The sequence below is a fragment of the Chrysemys picta genome, chromosome 7 (assembly GCF_011386835.1).
Source record: "Chrysemys picta bellii isolate R12L10 chromosome 7, ASM1138683v2, whole genome shotgun sequence".
Lineage (NCBI taxonomy): Eukaryota > Metazoa > Chordata > Testudines > Emydidae > Chrysemys > Chrysemys picta.
The window spans coordinates 518,930-537,373 of NC_088797.1; the positions used below are offsets into that span (position 1 = coordinate 518,930).

The 18,444-nt window shown below is 48.4% G+C and overlaps 1 protein-coding gene across 3 annotated transcripts in view; it reads right to left on the bottom strand.

The window, feature by feature from the left end:
• The window catches only part of LHFPL4 (LHFPL tetraspan subfamily member 4), a 64,465-nt gene that overhangs the window by 12,227 nt on the left and 33,794 nt on the right, over positions 1-18,444 (bottom strand). The window lies entirely within an intron of this gene.

The window sequence follows — 18,444 nt, forward strand, 5'->3', positions numbered from 1 at the left end:
ATCAGATTTCAGGGGCCTCAAGTTTAGTCCCCCAGAAAATGAATTGTATGTAATCAGTGGCCACCTGTGGAGAGTTTGTTAGCAATAGTTAGAGCTGGCTCCTGAGTTGAAGCAGGAAGATTTCCTAGCACTTCCCTAGCTCCTGTTTGCTGGTCAGTATCTGGAACAGGTGGCTCCCTGATGGTGGTGATGGTTTGGGTGAAACTGAGGTGACTTTACTCTGGATTTCTGCCTTTGGGCGTTCTCTCTGAATCTGCTTCCAGAGTTCAGGCTTGATCTGGCTATCTAGTAACTTATCTAGTCCCATCACCAACATATCTGAGTATCACTGAGATGAGGAGAGGGGCAGAGTGGCCTGTACCTTCACCTGTTACCAGCTCAGTGCATTTTGTTAGGTTGCTTTTCATCCCTCGTTTGCACACTTGTGTAAGAGCTGGCAGTTTGCTGGGCTGTCAAGGATCCTGCCACACCTACCTACCCTGGGAGAAGAGAGAGGAGCAGGGCTGACCAGATGGATTTTAAAATTGCAGTTGAAATGCTTGTGAGTCAGGCACAGACAGATTTGTGAGTCACCAGTTCTTTCCTTAGAGGAGAAGTGTTGGAGGACATACACAGCTGTGAGAGATTCTAGGAGGAGGATGCAAATGTCCCAGCCTGGGCAGAGGAGGGAAGCAATTTCTGATTCTGGACTGACCAGGTATAAAGCAAAGGGAGGTAGGGGACCCCTAAGTTCAGTTTCTGAGGAGTACCTTGCACTAGGCTTCACCCATCACAGATGCAAAAAGAAGGTGCAGGAAGGATGAGCTATCACAGGCGGACCTCCGTAGGGTATCATTCCAGGTGCCTGGCAAAAGGGAATTCTCCTCCCATATACGTAATGTATAAAAAGAGAGCTCCCTGTGACTTCAGCTGTGAGTGCTCAGTACTTCTGAAAATCAGAGCCCAGGGTCTCAGGTTGGGCCCCCAGAAAATGAGGAACACGCAATTAAACTTTTCACTAAGTGACTTGTGAAGCAACACACAGGCAGCCTGTGGCAGAGGCAGGGATAGATTGCAATTCTTCAGGGTGGCATTCATCTGCTTAAGCTACAAGTCCATTCTTTTTCATCCTGCCATCCCCTGCCTCATTCACTACACACCTTCTGACATCTGGAACAAATGAGGCAGGGGCCCTACAAACGTCTAAGCCTGGCTTCGTGAGAAGGAGTTGAATTCACAGACTTGGTGAGGCTGAGCTGCTCACAACACTTCAGTCTACAGCCAGCGGACGTGACAGAGAAGTGCTCAGAGTGAAATGCGAGTGTGAGGGACCTGTGAGGGCTGTGAAGGGAACTGGCAGGACTGGGGGAGAGGCTGGGAGAAGCCGTCAGCCTAATGCGGGGCAGTGCTAGACTCTGGTTGATGAGGTGCCCATGTTGCATCTTGCAGAGAGTCTCAAACGGGGGGGTCTCGAGCTGTCAGCCTCCACCCTAAACCCTGCTTTGCCTCCAGCATTTATAATGGTGTTAAAGATGTAAAAAAGGGTTTTTAATTTATAAGGGGGGTCGCATTCAGAGGCTTGCTGTGTGAAAGGGGTCACCAGTACAAAAGTTTGAGAACCACTGTGTTAATGTATGTTTTTAATTGGCCAATTTGTGACTGTGATCTAGCAATGCTCTTCTTCTCCCTTCAGGCTTTTACACAGCTGCCCTGGGATCCAAGCTTCCTGCAGGGTTGGGAGCAGCATCAATCTTTGTGGTTCCTTCCCGGGAAGGAGAGCCGCTATGTGAGTATTTAATGTTTGGGAGAAAGAGGTGTTGTCAGAGCCTGGAAGGGAACCAGAGTGTCCCACCCTAACTCTGGCTTTCAAGCCTCTTCCCTATCTGTAAAAAGGGGTGATGATCCTGACCCCTGCTGGGATGATGATGGCTAATTAATGTTTATAAAACTCTGTGGTGCTTAAAAGTGCCTCAATAGAAAATTAGACTGAGCTCTCCATTACCAGCATGAAGGGAGGTGCTAGGGTGGGGGAGGAGGACAGATGGTTGTTACGATTCGGGGTAACTGCACCTGTATTCCCCTTCACCACGGGCACCCACTCTAGGTTCCCAGCTCCCAGCTGTTGGGCGGAGACTTGTGTCTCACTCACCCCGACCAGGGATTTTTAAGGGTACACAGCTCCCTGCCTTCCAGTGTGATATCCACAGTGAGGCAGACTGCAGGGGCTGGTCTCTTTAGGCACTTCGCTTTCTCTCCAAGGACTATGACCAGTGTATTTCCAGCAGTTACAAGTTATCACACAGCTTCTTCTAAGCAAGAACATTTATTCTTGGGATAAAAGCGGTACAGGAAAAAAAACATATTAAAGAAATAAAAGAACCTGCCCACATACTAAAAAGCTTACCAGAGGTCCCCCCCAACTCCAACCTAAGTCTCTAGTAGGGTTTAGTCCTTCAAACCCCACAAATGGATTTTCCCCACGGTTACATGTTCATCCATCTTAGATCCAGAACCAGAACAGAGACTGGGCAGATAAGCCATCTCTTTATACTGTTTGGGCTTCTGATCTTGGCCTCCTGTAACAGGTAATCAGCAGACTACGGCCCTCTCCCCAGGGCATAGCTTCAAAGGGCTGTGTTTTTCCATAACTGGAGTTGGGGAATTTGCATTAGCCTCTCCCTAGGGAATTTGCCTGGAAAGCCACTTAAAGACTACTTATCCCAAAAGTCCATACTTTTCTGGCATATTTTTAATATAGTCTTTTGAACTCCCAGGTGTTACAGCAATTTTCTGCAATGTCCTTGAATCTGTCACAGTGGTGACTGGGTAGCACGCAAGGTGAGAGCTGATGGGGGCAGAAGGGAAATCCATTGTCTGCACTGGGGTGAGTTGCAGGGGCATTGGCCGCAGGTCTGCGCTCTGCCTGCCGCTGGGGGAGAATCTGGCATGCTCCTCGAGGAGTATTTTGCCTGACTGTGTGCATGTACCTGTATGGCACTGTCTGCACAGATTTTCTAAGGCCCAGGGTACCTGCTGGCCTGTGTGTATCTCTAGCCCATCCTATGCTTTCTGGGTGAGTAAGGGTATGTCTACGCTGCAATGTGGGCTCAGGCTTGAGCCCAAAGCCCCCTTCCATCTACACACAATTTTGTCTGAGTCAGGCCAGTAAATCGCCCAGGCCCTAGAACCCAGCAAGAGCGTGGGTGGGTTTGAGCCCAACTCTGTGACTTGGGTCCAAACTCCATTGTTTTGCTGTATGGGCTCAGCTGGGTCTCCCAGACTTATGTCCTGAGAGGCTGCCAGTGCTATGCCACAATTCTATGGGGAATTGTCCTTTCAATCCCAAGACTAGCCAATCAAACCAGCGGAGTTGCTTCTGTTTCCTGGGAGTCAAGTACAGCTGTTTGGGGTTGAAACCTTACATTTATTTATTCTGATCACTGAGCTGCAAACAGAGTGAACTTTCTTGTGGGTTTGCAGTGGTCACTGACAAGAAGTCGTCAGTTGCCAAGCACACTGCTCCCTGGTCACATGATCACAGCCAGCTTTTTGGTAAAACTGGTGCGAGGTGAGCAAAACGTTCGACTTCGGTAAGAGTTCCAAGAATGACCATGTGTACCCAGAAATACTGAAGAAGGTGGCAATGTTGGGGATTCACTGGACTGGAGACCTGGTCAACCGGGATGGCAACTTTCTCAGCCCCAGGTCCAGTCTAGGACTGGAGAAGAGCCAGCAGATGCCTGATCAGGCTAGCAAATGATTCTGGTGCTCACACCAATCTGCAAGGAGGCTTTAATGCCAGAGCAGCTGCAGTGCATCCTGGATCCGTACCTAGAGAAGCTATTTGATGAGCCCCTGGAGGAGCAACCCGCCATGGTGCTGACAGCGACATAGCCCTGGACCCTGGTAAGTTTCTGGATTCATTTTGTGGTTGTTAATATAGGGGGATGGGAAGTATTTCTGTTTTACAACCCAATGCAAAATGTATTGCAAGCTGTGGGTAGCAGCATGTATACACGGAGGGCAGATTGCATGCTTGCTCCTTGGCATTACATGACCACCACACGGAGCTCAGAAGAGACTGGGAAGCACAAACAGTGAAACAAACATTTCACATTCAATTTTTACTTGATACTCACACATGCCTCCAGAGATGTCTGTGCCAAGGTGTTAAGAGTAAGAACCTTATAAGGCCTTCCCTTTTAGTATGCTGCTCTGTACAAATCAGCCACACCACAGCATAACAAACTGTCTGTAAACAGTAAACTGCATAGGGGTGATGGAGGGCAGGTACAACGTAGTGCATGTGTGACAAAACCAATATCCAACATACAGTTGGGGGGTTGTTTGCAGACTAGAAAGTGTACTGGGAGATGCGGCTGGGGAATGGCTGTGTAGTTCTTTGAGTGTTTGTGTTATCACGTGTGCTTGCATGTAGTCCATAGGTAGATGTAGTCAGAGCAGGCTGTATGGGAGGCAGTAATCCATGTGGACACTAATGCAGCATCCTGTTGATTCCCCCAGGAATTTTGACCCAGTCTCAGGTGTTGAAAGCTGCAAACTTTTCCTGTAGTAGAAACTCCAGATAGATAGTCAGAGTTTGTGTAAGGGTATATTTTTCTGGGCCCATCTCTGTAGGACACCCGCCCACTCCACTTGGAGATGTACTGCTCAGTCACCATCAACTTGAAAACCCCTATGCCATACATGGCTGGCTTTCCACCAGCAGCTTGGCATAGAATGTCCCTTTGCTATTCAAGAAACTCCAAGATTGTTATGTCCTCCAGAATGTGGAATGCCTGAAAGGATAGAGAAAGCTTAGGTAGTAAACCACAGGCCCCCTCCCCATAGCATTTGTAAATTTTATCTTGTGTTCACTCTTTTAACTTTGATTAACTCGGTTGTGTTCATGGAGCTTCTGGGCACCGAAGCATTCCTCTAACAATATACTGAATCAGAGTTTTATAAAGTATCATTTTTGGCCTTGAAATTCCACAGGCCCTTTTCTCAGTGAAGGCACTGAACCTTGTTTGAAGTACTGAGACGATTGGAAAACTGTTCCCAGGAAATAGTTATCAGTGGTTTACTGTCAAGCCGGAAGGACATATCGAGTGGTGTCCCGCAGGGATCAATCCTGGTCTGGTTCTCTTCAATTTCTTCATCAATGATTTAGATAATGGCATAGAGAGTACACTTAGAAAGTTTGTGGATGTTACCAAGCTGGGAGGGGTTGCAAGTGCTTTGGAGGATAGGATTAAAATTCAAAATGATCTGGACAAACTGGAGAAATGGTCTGAAGTAAATAGGATGAAATTCAATAAGGACAAATGCAAAGTACTCCACTTAGGAAGGAACAGTCAGTTGCACACATACAGAATGGGCAATGACTGCCTAGGAAGGAGTCCTGCGGAAAGGGATCTGGGGGTCATAGTGGATCACAAGCTAAATAGGAGTCAACAGTGTAACACTTGCAAAAAAAGCGAACATCATTCTGGGCTGTGTCAGCAGGAGTTGTAAGCAAGACACAAGAAGTAATTCTTCCGCTCTATTCAGTACTGATTAGGCCTCAACTGGGGAATTATGTCCAGTTCTGGGCACCGCATTTCAGGAAAGATGTGGATTAATTGAAGAAAGTCCAAAGGAGAGCAGTAAAAATTATTTAAGGTCTAGAAAACCTGATCTATGAGGAAAGATTGAAAAAAATGGGTTTGTTTAGTCTGGAAAAGAGAAGACTGAGGAGGACATCAATTTTTGAGTGCATAAAAGGTTGTTACAAGGAGGAGGGTGAAAAAATTGTTCTGCTTAACCTCTGAGGCTAGGACAAAAAGCAATAGGCTTAAATTGCAGCAAGGGAGGTTTAGGTTGGATATTATAGGGTTACCATTTGTCCGGATTCCCCCGGACATGTCCGGCTTTTTTGAGTTAAAAATAGCGTCCAGGGGGAATTTGTAAATGTTCGGACTTCCCCCCCATGCAGAGCGCGCGCAGCTGACAGGGCAGCCGGACGGATCCTGTCACTCGCACGAGGCTCCGGCAGCCAGAGAGAGCCCCTCCTCTGCTTCCCCTTCCTCTCCCCTGCAGCTTGAGATCACTCCCCTCCTCTCGCTCTCTCCCGGCGATCTGCATTCGCAGATCGCCGGCTGGCCGTTCGCATCGGGCCTCTGGCAGTCTGGAGCTCCTCCCCTGCTCCCCTTCCCCTGCTGCCCAGCGCGCCGCTCCGCAGCACTCTGTTCTGAGTGGCACGGTAAGGGGGCCAGGGGGTCGGAGAAGGGGCAGGGAGGTTCTGGAGGGGGCAGTCAAGAGACAGGGAGCAGGGTTGGATGGGTCGGGAGTTCGGGGGGGGGTGTCTGTCTGGGGGTGGGGGTATAGATAAGGTTTTGGGCAGTCAGGGTACAGGTAGGGGGTAGGGTCCTAGGGGGGCAGTTAGGACGGGAGGGTCTCAGGAGGGGGTAGTTAGGGGACAAGGAACAGGGAGGCTTAGGTAGGGGGTGGGGTTCTGGAGGGCAGTTAGGAGCAGGGGTCCCAGGAGGGGGCAGTCAGGGGACAAGGAGCGGGGAGGCTTAGATAGGGGGTGGGGTCCTAGGGGGCAGTTAGTGGCAGGGGTCCCAGGAGGGGACAGTCAGGGGACAAGGAGCAGGGGGTGTTGGGGGTTCTGAGGGGTGCAGTCGGGGTGGGAAGTGGGAGGGAGTGGATGGGGGCAGGGCGGGGCTAGAGTGGGGCTCCCCCCCCCCCCAGTGTCCTCTTTTTTGATTGTGGAAATATGGTAACCCTAGGATATTAGGGAAAAACTTCCTAACTGTCAAAGTGGCTAAGCACTGGAACAAATTGCCTAGGGAGGTTGTAGAATCTCGTCATTGGAGGATTTAAGAACAAGTTAGACAAACACCTGTCAGGAATGGTCTAGTTACTACTTAGTTCTGCCTTGAGTGCAGGGGACTGGACTAGATGAGGTCCCTTCCAGTTCTACATTGCTACAATTTGATGTCTGCTTTCAGCCTGTGCAAGCCCTTGTGCAGCTTAGCCATACTTCAGCAGGACCCTGGGATTTTGAACAGTCAGAGAGCAGTCCAAGAGGATGTGTTTCCGTGATGAAAGTATGGTGGACATTCTAGACAGGGCAAACAAGCAGGCGCAGTACCCACACGAAAGGATTCATGGCAAGGGGAAAGGCACAGCCAGGTTGCAGAGCCTGAGGACAGAATTGCAGTGCATGAGAAGAGGCTGGCAGTGCAGTTTGTGGAACAGGAATGTTGCTTGAGGGAGAAAGAGAGAGTGCTCCAGAAAGACCCGTTTAAGAGGCTCCTGTTGCACCCCCACCACATCCTGAGTCCCCTACACAGTACCATATGCTGCAGGCCGGGAACACATTGGACAGTTTCATGGCTGAGTGGCCCAACTGGGACAACACTAACTGGACAGGGCAAATGTAGCTCCTCCTGACCTCCACCCCCATGCAGTGGCTCTAAGTATGTGCTAAACACACAAGAAAGGGAGAGGAGATGAGGGGGCCAGAAAACTTGCAAAAGTAGGGAATTTATTTGTTGGCCCTGGTTTCATTGTTTATACTATTCACAGGGTTTTCTTTATGCGCTTTGTTTTATGATTGGCTTTGGCATTGGTTTATTACTGATGTTTTGGTGTTGCAATGACAGCTGGCCTGCCTGACAATGCTTTAATGTTGCTTTTTTGTAATACAGTCATAAGAAAAGGCTTTTATTTCATTCATAAAGTTTTTACCATGATTGCAGCACATCATATAATGTGTATTTTTAATAAGAATGATAAAAACATGTAAAGTGCAACTGAGAAGTTGCATCCAAATGCACTTTCTCAATACATCTATTCTGATCAATCCACAATGAAAATCCACAGTTCATGTCACACAGACCATTGTCCCCCACCATTATATTAACAGTTGTCTCATCCACAATTAACAATTCCTGACAATTAACACCCCCCCATTCTTAGCATGCAGTGACAGTACTTCATTTCCTGGGAAAGCTGCTGCACAAATACATCCATAAACATACTATTTTCCGTCTTCCATTGCCCAGGGAAGTTCCCAGTGTGGGGATACAAAGCATCCCTGATTTCTGTTGCCCGGGTGCATCCTGCTCCAGCTACGACAAGTACACTCAGCCAGGAAATGCATCGGTGCAGCAACCCATTACTGTCACAGGGCCACCCAGGGACAAATGGCCCACCTTTGGAGTCACAAAGACTGTGAAGAACACACCAAGACACAGTAATGCAGACAGCATTGATGACATTGGAATCCAAAAAAAAGAACAGGAGGACTTGTGGCACCTTAGAGACTAACAAATTTATTAGAGCATAAGCTTACGTGGACTACAGCCCACTTCTTCGGATGCATCCGAAGAAGTGGGCTGTAGTCCACGAAAGCTTATGCTCTAATAAATTTGTTAGTCTCTAAGGTGCCACAAGTCCTCCTGTTCTTCTTTTTGCGGATACAGACTAACACGGCTGCTACTCTGAAACTTTTCATTGGAATCCAAATGGTTCTGTAAACAGCATCAGAGAGATTTCAATCTGCCAAACGCACATTCAACCACCTTTCTACACCTACTGACAGCATAATTAAACACTTTTGCCAGGGCCTCTGAGATCAGAGTATGGTTTTATACGCCAAGGCAAAAGGGGGTACGTGGGGTCCCCCAGAATAACAGTGGGGATGGTTACTTCATGTATGACCATGTCATTTCCTGGGAATAGCGTCCCAGCCTGACTATAAAGGTAAACTCCTGATCAGTGGGAAACCCTGGTGTCATGAACGTTTCCATACATTTACCTTTGTGGTCCACTAGGCCCCACATGTAGTACCCTTTGTGCTTTATGTACTCATGCTCCTTGAGGAGGGCAAACTATGGGCACGAGTCCCATCAATGGCTCCAGTGCAGTTTAGAAACCCCATTCTTTGAAAACCAGCAATTACTTCAGGGATATTATTTATGCCCTCCACTCCTGCTTGCCTTAAAAACCTCCACCAACACCTTACCCACAGTTGACTTTCCATGCCAAACTGATTTGCAATGGACCTGCAGCAGTCTGGGGTAGTCAGCTTCCAGATGGTTATAACAACCCATTTCTGGACTGCATGTCCATCCTCATGCATATGTCATTATGCTTAGATGGTTGAGGCAAGCACCAGAAATGTAGCTTTCTTCATGTTAAAGTTCTGGACCCACACTTGATCATCCCGATCTGCTTGACTATGTGACCCCCACCAGTCTCTGTTTGTGGCCCTGCTCCAATCAGCAGCTATACCAAGAGCTGTGAGCAGCATCAGCCAGTTTGAGTCTGCCATGTTTGTGTCCTCCTCCTCCTCCTCTGACAGGTGCCTTTGGTAGGTCAGAAAATGCCCCCGAAATGTCCACCAGTGTCTAATGGATACTCTGCTCATTTCCGGAAACAGGAGTGAAACCCCAAGAAAGACAATGGTGACATTTCCGTGTTGCTGGCTCTGGATGACGGGAGCATGCAGACCCAAAAGGTGACATGGCAGGTTGTGTTGGCAGGTTGCGACAGCTTCCTCTAACGTGGGAGGTGGACAGTCACGTTTTCCCACACTGCACCAAAAACCAAGGGCTACAGTGGCTACAAGTGGGTAGGGTGCTAGAAAGTCGGGCCTAGGCTGGTTTGACTTGGGTCTGTGTAATCGAGTGTAGACTCCTGAGCACAGAAATTCTGAACCTAGGGTCAATATTCATGTGGACGCTCAAGCCTGGGGTTACAAACATTGAGCCAGTGGGCTCAGGTCCCACTGATCTTTGGGCTAACAGTGCAGGGTAGGCATACTCTAAGTTTCAGCTTGGTTTCCTCTTGCCTCGCTCAGTTGCAGGTACTGATCACATTTGGAGCTGTCTGCATTTATGTCCTACTCTTGCGTGCAGCCTGGCTGAGCCACAGCGTATAAATCCCAGAGGTTATCTAGGTGATCTTGGGTCCCTGCTTCCCCCATCAAATATCTCCCACCTGTTCGTCAAACTAGGCTTTAGCACAGGGGTCTCAAACACGCGGGCCGGGGGCCGCATGCGGCCCGCAGGGTTGTTTTCTGCGGCCCACGAGCTCCTCGCGGCCCCCCCCCCCCAGTGGTTACCTAGAGCGGCTCCAGCCCAACGTGCACCGAGGGAAGGGCAGGCTCCCTGCCCCCTGCCGCTCCGGGAAGCAGCCGGAATGTGGGGAAGGGGGACACAGGGGTCTGTGTGTTGCTCTTGCTTCAGGCAGCGCCCCCAGCCGCTCCCGTTGGCCGCAGTTCCTCGTTCCCGGCCAATGGGGCTGCTGGGGATGGTGCCTGAAGCAACAGCAACACACAGACCCTTGTGCCCCTTCTCCCCCAGGTTCCGGCCACTTCCCGGAGCGGTGCGGGGACAGGCAGGCAGGCGGCCTGTCCTGCCCCCGGTGCGTGTTGGGCCGGAGCCCACCCCCCAGAGCCCCTCCTGCAGCCCAACCCCCTGCTGTACCCCACACCCCTCCTGCAGCCCAGCCCCCTGCTGTACCCCACACCCCTCCTGCAGCCCAACCCCCTGCTGTACCCCACACCCCTCCTGCAGCCCAACCCCCTGCTCTACCCCGCACCCCTCCTGCACCCCACACCACAACTTCCTGCCCTCCCTGGGGGCAGGAAGGGGGCAGAGTTGGGGTGGAGATTTCAGGGAAGGGGTTGGAATGGGGGCAGGGCCTCATGGAAAGGGTGGGGTGGGGGTGGGGCCAAGGGTGGCGGGGGAGGTGTCAGTAATGTGGCCCTCGGCCAATGTACTAGTCCTCATGTGGCCTTCGTGGTCATTTGAGTTTGAGACCCTGCTTTAGCAGACGGAGCATAGAGTATGTGACGTCCCAGAGTGATCTGCGCACCGCCCCACAGCCCTCCCCGGTTCTTCTAACTAGCGTGGCTGCCCTGTGCGCTGGCACTGCCCGCTCAGCCACCTGGGGCGCAGAGGCGGTTCCCATGCAGACACGGGAGTGGGCTGTTCTGGGCAGGAGCACTGAGGAAAGCGACTACAGACATGAACTTCCCCATTGGAGAGAACTGCAGTGTTGGAGCAGGGGGACCAGCCTGTGCAGCTGGCTAGCACTGGGTGACTCAGGTCGGTACTTACATTATTTGTATTCCCATTGTTCTCAGAGCCCCTGCCACGGACCAGGCCCCATGGTGCTAGGTACTGTACTAACACAGGGCAAAAAGATAATCTCTGCTTCAAAGAGCTGACAGTCGCCGGGCCTGAAAGCTGCTACCAGCTGGTGGCTGCCGAGTGGCCATTGCGAAATGGTGTGCGGGTGTCAGTCCATTTCTGCACAAAGGGTATGTCTATGCTGCAGTTAAAAACCCACAGCTTGCCGGTGCCACTGACTCGGGTTCGCAGGGCTCGGGCTACGGGGCTGTGCAATTGCGGTGTAGACATTCAGGCTCAGGCTGCAGCCTGAGCTCTGGGTCCTCCCACCTCGCAGGGTCCTAGAGCCTGGACTCCAGCCCGAGCCAGAACGTTTACATACAGTGTAAACATACCCAGAGTGTCCCCATCAACTTCTGGGCCTCTCTGTGGAGGCTGCCAGAGATACATGTGACCAGGCAATGACCCTCTAGACAAGGATGGATTAAAACAAAATACACCCAGCCAACCGTAGGCTCCTCCACAACCAAGCAAATGGCTCATGTGACTCCTGGCTTCCTGCCCTATCCATCCAGTCCCTGAGGCAGAGTCTGAGTACCCAGCTGTAGATCCTTGGATCCTCTCCCCTTTTCACACCCAGAGCCTGGATCCACAGACCCGGCCATAGCCTCCCCTGCCTCCAGACCCGGCCTGAAGCACCTGGTTGAGGAGTTTGCGCTGTCACTGTCAATGCTGCAGCTATTGTATGGGTAAGGAGAGGACTCCAGTCATCAGGGCTGCCAGTCTGGCACCTTTCACAGCATCGTGTTCAGTTAATTAGCAACCAACCAACCTGATATATCCAGCCAGTCTCCCACGGGCACCCTGTAAGCGCTCTCTGTATGGGAGTGCTGTTATCAGAAACTTGATTTTGGTAGGACAAATACCCCACACCCTATTAGAGCTTCTAAAACCCATAATTTTCTAATGCAAAAGGTATTACATGCAATGCAAGGTAATTCTATTTTGGACCTCATTCTGACTGATAAAGATGAATTCATCAGTGTACTAGAAGTTGGTAGATGCCTAGGGACCAGTGATCATGGTCTGATTTCATTCAATGTAGGCAATCAGAGGACAGTTCTAACTAGTAATATAATTTGGTGCTTCAAAAGAGTGAAGTTTCCAAAATTGAGAAAATTTGAATAAAATTAATTGGGAGGAAAATTTAGACAGAAAAATCGGAATTAAAATTGGGAGTTAAGAAGAGTTTATTAGATGGCCAAAATGCCACGATTCTGCAATCAAGAAATTGAGACTTGGGTTGTTAGCCAGTCCTGGTTCAGTGGTGAAGTGAAGGCAATGACTAGCAATAAAGTCACATATAGGAAAAGGAAAAAAGTGAAAATACATAGCAATCTATATAAATTAGAAGTTATGAAGTGTAGAAAATTGATAAGGGAAGCTAAATACACTAGAGAACTAAGAAGAACGAGGAGGCGTTTTCTAAATATATTAAGAACAAAAGAAATCCTAGCAATTGTATAGGCCCATTACTGTATGGAGATTGTAACACTGTTGATGTCGAAAAGGCAGAAGTGTTCAATAAATATTTATGTTCTATATTTGGAAAGAAGCAGGATGATGTACTTATATCACATGAGGATCATGAAGTACATTCCAGTCCATTCTTAACTAAGGAAGATGTTGTTGTCTACTAGGGATACAAAAAATTTTTCAACAGGACCAGTTAACTTGACCCAAAAGTGCTAAAAGAATTGAGTCACTGAGGAGATTTCTGGCCCACGAGTGTTAATTTTTAATAAATCTTGGAATAGCAAGGAAATTCCAGAAGAGTGGAAGAGCCCTAATGATGTGCCAGTATTCAAAATGGGCAAGTGGGATGATCCAATTAACTACAGATCAGTTAACCTGACATCAATCCTGGGAAAAATAATGGAAAAACTGTCATGGGATTCAATTTATGAACAATTAAAGGATAGGAATATAATTAATGCCAGCCAACATGGTTTTATGGAAAATAAATCTTTCAAACAAACCTGATTTAATTCTTTGACATTAAAAGTTTTGTTGATAAAGGAAACTACGTAGATGTAATACACTCGAACTTTTGTAAGGCGCTTGACAAACTTGCAACTTACAAATGTAGGTTTTTTTTTGTTACATAACTGCTCTCAAAAACGAAACAATACAAAACTTTAGCGCTTACAAGTCCACTCAGTCCAACTTCTTGTTCAGCCAATCGCTCAGACAACCAAGGTTGTTTACATTTACAGGAGATAATGCTGCCCGCTTTTTATTTACAACGTCACTGGAAAGTGAGAACAGGAGTTCGCATGGGACTTTTGTAATCAGCATTGCAAGGTATTTACATGCCAGTTATGATAAACATTCCTATGCCCCTTCATGCTTCAGCCACCATTCCAGAGAACATGCTTCTATGCTGATGATGCTCGTTAAAAAAATGTGTTAATTAAATTTGTGACTGAACTCCTTGGGGGAGAATTGTATGTCTCCAGCTCTGTTTTACCCACATTCTGCAATATATTTCATGTTATAGTAGTCTCGGATGATGACTCAGCACATGTTGTTTGTTTTAAGAACGCTTTCATTGCAGATTTGACAAAACGCAAAGAAGGTACCAATGTGAGATTTCTAAAAATAGCTACAGCACTGGACCCAAGGTTTAAGAATCTGAAGTGACTTCCAAAATCTGAGAGGGATGAGGTGTGGAGCATGCTTTCAGAAGTCTTAAAAGAGCAACACTCTGATGCGGAAACTACAGAATCTGAACCACCTAAAAAGAAAATCAACCTTCTGCTGGTGGCATCTGACTCATGATGAAAATGAACATGCATTGGTCTGCACTGCTTTGGATCGTTATCGAACAGAACCCGTCATCTGCATGGCCGCATGTCCTCTGGAATGGTGGTTGAAGCATGAAGGGACATATGACTCTTTAGTGCATCTGGCATGTAAATATCTTGCGACGCTGGTTACAACAGTGCCATCGCCTGTTCTCACTTTCAGGTGGCATTGTAAAAAGAAGCATGCAGCATTATCTCCTGCAAATGTAAACAAACTTGTTTGTCTGAGCAATTGGCTGAACAAGAAGGAGGACTGATTGGACTTGTAGGTTTTAAAGTTGTACATTGTTTTATTTTTGAATGCAGATTTTTTGGTACAAAATTCTATATTTGTAAGTTCAACTTTCATGATGAAGAAATTGCACTTCAGTACTTGTATGAGGTGAATTGAAAAATACTATTTCTTTTGTTTTCTTACAGTGTAAAGATTTGTAATAAAAATAAATATGAAGTGAGCTACTGTACACTTTGTATTCTGTGTTGTAATTGAAATCAATATATTTGAAAATGTAGAAAACACCCCAAAATATTTAAACAAATGGTATTCTATTATTGTTTAACAGTGCGATTAAAACTGCGATTAATCATGAGACCGATACTGCAATACTGCGTCCAGTTCTGGTGTCCACATTTTTAAAAGGCTGTTGAAAAATTGAGGCGGTGCAGAAAAGAGCCACAAAAGTGATTGGATGACTCGAGAAAATGCTTTGCATTGAGAGTGAAAGGGCTTGATCTCATGGGCGGAGGGTGGACCCCCCCCATTCCGGGAGGCTTGCCCCGTGGTCTCACCCATTTCGCATGAGGCCCTGGCCCCAACGGCCTGAGTCCCCCACCCTCCTCTCCCGTGGCTGGAGAAGCCCCGGGCCACCCCCACCCCCGCCGCCAGAGGAGCCCCAGGCCAGCCGCAGCAGGCCGACGGACCCACACGAGCCCTGGCCCGAGCAGCCCCAGCCCAGTGTGCTGCGGCTGCGGCTAGGGAAGGCAGAGCCTTCCCTGGCTTTATTATAGCCACCGCCCATGCTTGATCTATTTATCCAAAAGAAGATTGAGCGGGAGTTGATTACAGTGTATCATTACCTTCACAGGGAGAAAATACTGAGGCTCTTTAATCTAGCAGAGAAAGGCAGAACAAGAACCAGTGACTGGAAGCTAAAGCCAGACCGATTCCAATTAGAAGTAAGGCAACATTTTAACTGAACGTTGGGACAAGCTACCAAAGGGAGCAGTGGATTCTCCATCCCTTGATGTCTTCTAGTCAAGACTGGATGCCTTTCTGGAAGATGCTTTAGACAAACACAAGTTATTGGTCTTAATACAGGGATAACTGGGTGAAATTAAATGGCCTGTGATATACTAGAGATCAGACTAGATGATCAGATCAGATGGTCCTTTCCGGCCTTAAACTTTACAAATCTACGAAAATACCTGCTCTTTCCCCAGTAGCTCTTGCCAAAGTGCCACCACCCAGCCAGGAAGCCCCAGGAGACTAATGAACTGCCTCCCTTGGTCTGACTTTCTCCAAAATACTAATCAGAACATACCAATGTACTAGAGTGCAGGTGCAACGGGATCTTGTACTTTCAGGCATGTGTCCTCAGTGGTACCCAGGGCCCTTCTTTAGCCCTAATTTCAACTTTCAGCACTGTGACAAGTGCGCAGGCTGCTATGACCTCCCTGCATCGTTGGCCAAGGCTGCGTCCAAGGGCCAGACACTACTTTCCCCAATATTTATGTATGTATTTATTTATTCTTTCTGCCTCTGACAATACACAATATTCCAGCCCCCCCCCCCCCCCCCCCCCCCCCCCCCCAACATAGAACTGTACAGATAGCCAGGCACCAGAAAACAACCAACTTCTCCATTTGGCTTGAACGCACGTTCCTAAGGACAGAGCTGCCTACCGGCAGTCCCCTCTCTTTGATACCAAGGAAGGGCCAGTTTAGGTGCCTTGGCACACCTCAGCTGCAGCAGAGAGCTGTCTCCCAGTAAGAAGGCCCTGCGCCAAACAGCAAGAACCAGGTTAGCTGAAAGGCAGTACGAGATAGAAAAACATTAAACATTAGACCAAACGGTCCCTTTGAACAAGACCTGAGCATTGTTTCCACATTACTTGGTTCCCTGACAGCCAAATGGTGGGTGTCAGCTCCAGCTCTGAGGTGTGGGGTGGACCCAGTCTCCCAACTCAGATACAACCTGCTTTCCCTTTGATCCAGCAATAACAAGCTACATTCCCAGGCTGGTATTAAACTATGTTTTAATTGTCATATAAGAGAGGGACCACATTTGAGGTTAAGGAAATACCCACAACAATACACTATCCCAGGTCACAACAAACTCGCCTGAATCTTTGGCTTCTCAAGCCATAGCAGTGTTTGTCTATTTCAAACAGGGTCTGATGGACACTTCCCCACTGAACATGTCTCTTCTTCCAGGTGATATCTTTCAATTCCATGATGTTTCTGACCCCTCTGCACATTTCTCAAATGCCCCCTTTCTTATTGGTGACAAGCTCCTCCCACCTGCTCAGGTAGCACTCAGCCAAATGGCGCTTACAAGCCCTACCTGGAGTGACTAAGCTGTGTGCTGGCTGCTGAGGTTTCATTGGGGTGTTGCAGAGAATAACTCACGTAACCAGGGCTAATGGGTCTGACTGAAAAGGGAGTCCGGCTTGTTGCTGGGTGGATGAGAGATGGGGAAGAGTGCAGCATGCTAATCTTGCCACGGGCGATCAGCCTTGTGATTGAGCAAACCCTAGAGGATGGAGAGATGACTAAGCCAATTGGAGGGGGGAATGAGAGGAAGACAACTTTGCCTGTGGGGAGCGCGGGCGACCCCCTGACTGTCTCCCCCTGCCCGAGGGGAGCGCGGGCGACCCCCTGACTCTTTCCCCCTGCCGGAGGGGAGCGCGGGCGATCTCCCGACTGTCTCCCCTGTCTGAGGGGAGCGCCGGCGATCTCCCAACTGTCTGCCTCCAGGGGCATTGCCTATTTTTCCCTGAAAGGCATCTGCCAAACTCTGCTGGAAGAGAGCAATTTATCTTGGAAACACTGAGGAGGCCCTCTATACCATGGGATTTTTTTCCACTGTGAGTAACGCCTGTTGCTACCACTGCGATGTTGGCCCCCCGGCAAATCAGTGCCCTCGTCACCTTGTCTCACTCAAGCAGCTTCAGGCTTTCAAGTATCAGAGGGGTAGCCGTGTTAGTCTGAATCTGTAAAAAGCAACAGAGGTTTCCTGTGGCACCTTTAAGACTAACAGAAGTATTGGGAGCATAAGCTTTCGTGGGTAAGAACCTCACTTCTTCAGATGCAAGTCAGGCTTTCAACAACTCATCAAGCTCTGTGGGTTCCTCCACATTACAGAGCCCACTAGTATGGACTAAACTGGACTTGTGATTCCAGAGAAATCCACCCTGGGGATTGTGTTACTTGCAAGTTGTAATGGTGTTACTGATTTACCCACTCCAAATCCATCTTCCCCTTCCTTTTATATTGTACCTCTATATTTTCTCTTGCAAATAAAGTGTACATTGATTGTTGGTTCAGCCATTACAAAGGTGTCAGAAGAGTGTTACAAGGTATCAGGCTAGTTATAGGGGTAGGATCGGGGTAGTTGAAATCACACAGAAAGGTATTGTTGAGCTCCTGACTCCCTTAATTAGTCAGGTGGAGGCACCCTCAGTTAGTAGCTAAGAACCTGGGTCATTGAAACCCACAGGAGGACTTGGTTGACGATTACCTGCTCTTAGAGGTATGGTGACTTGTAAAACCCCCTTATATTCATAGACTTTAAGGTCAGAAGGGACCATTATGATCATCTACTCTGACCTCCTGCACAATGCAGGCCACAGAATCTCACCCACCCACTCCTGTAACAAACCCCTAACCTATGTCTGAATTACTGAAGTCCTCCGGTCGTGGTTTAAAGACTTCAAGGTGCAGAGAATCCTCCAGCAAGTGACCCGTGCCCCACGCTGCAGAGGAAGGTGAAAAACCCCCAGGGCCTCTGCCAATCTGCCCTGGAGGAAAATTCCTTCCCGACCCCAAATATGGTGATTAGCTAAACCCTGAGTATGTGGGCAAGACTCACCAGCCAGCACCCAGGTAAGAATTCTCTGTAGTAACTCAGATCCCACCCATCTAACATCCCATCACAGGCCATTGGGCATATTTACCTTCAGATGGGACTGATTCCAATTTAACAACAGGCAAGCACTGGAAGTTATAGACACATGTCATAGAGTGTGCTGAGAGGGTCATAGGTCTGAAGTGAATTCCCATGTATCCTAATCTCTCTAATGTGACCAGGCAAGGGGTAGGAGCATTTCTGGATGTAGAATATTTTCAGGACATATGTTTTTCTCTGTATACACCATATGGGCCTGATCCAGAGCCATTGAAGTCAGTGGGAAAACTCCCATTGACTTTGATCAGCTCCTGAAGGACCCACACTTACACTGGATGCATCC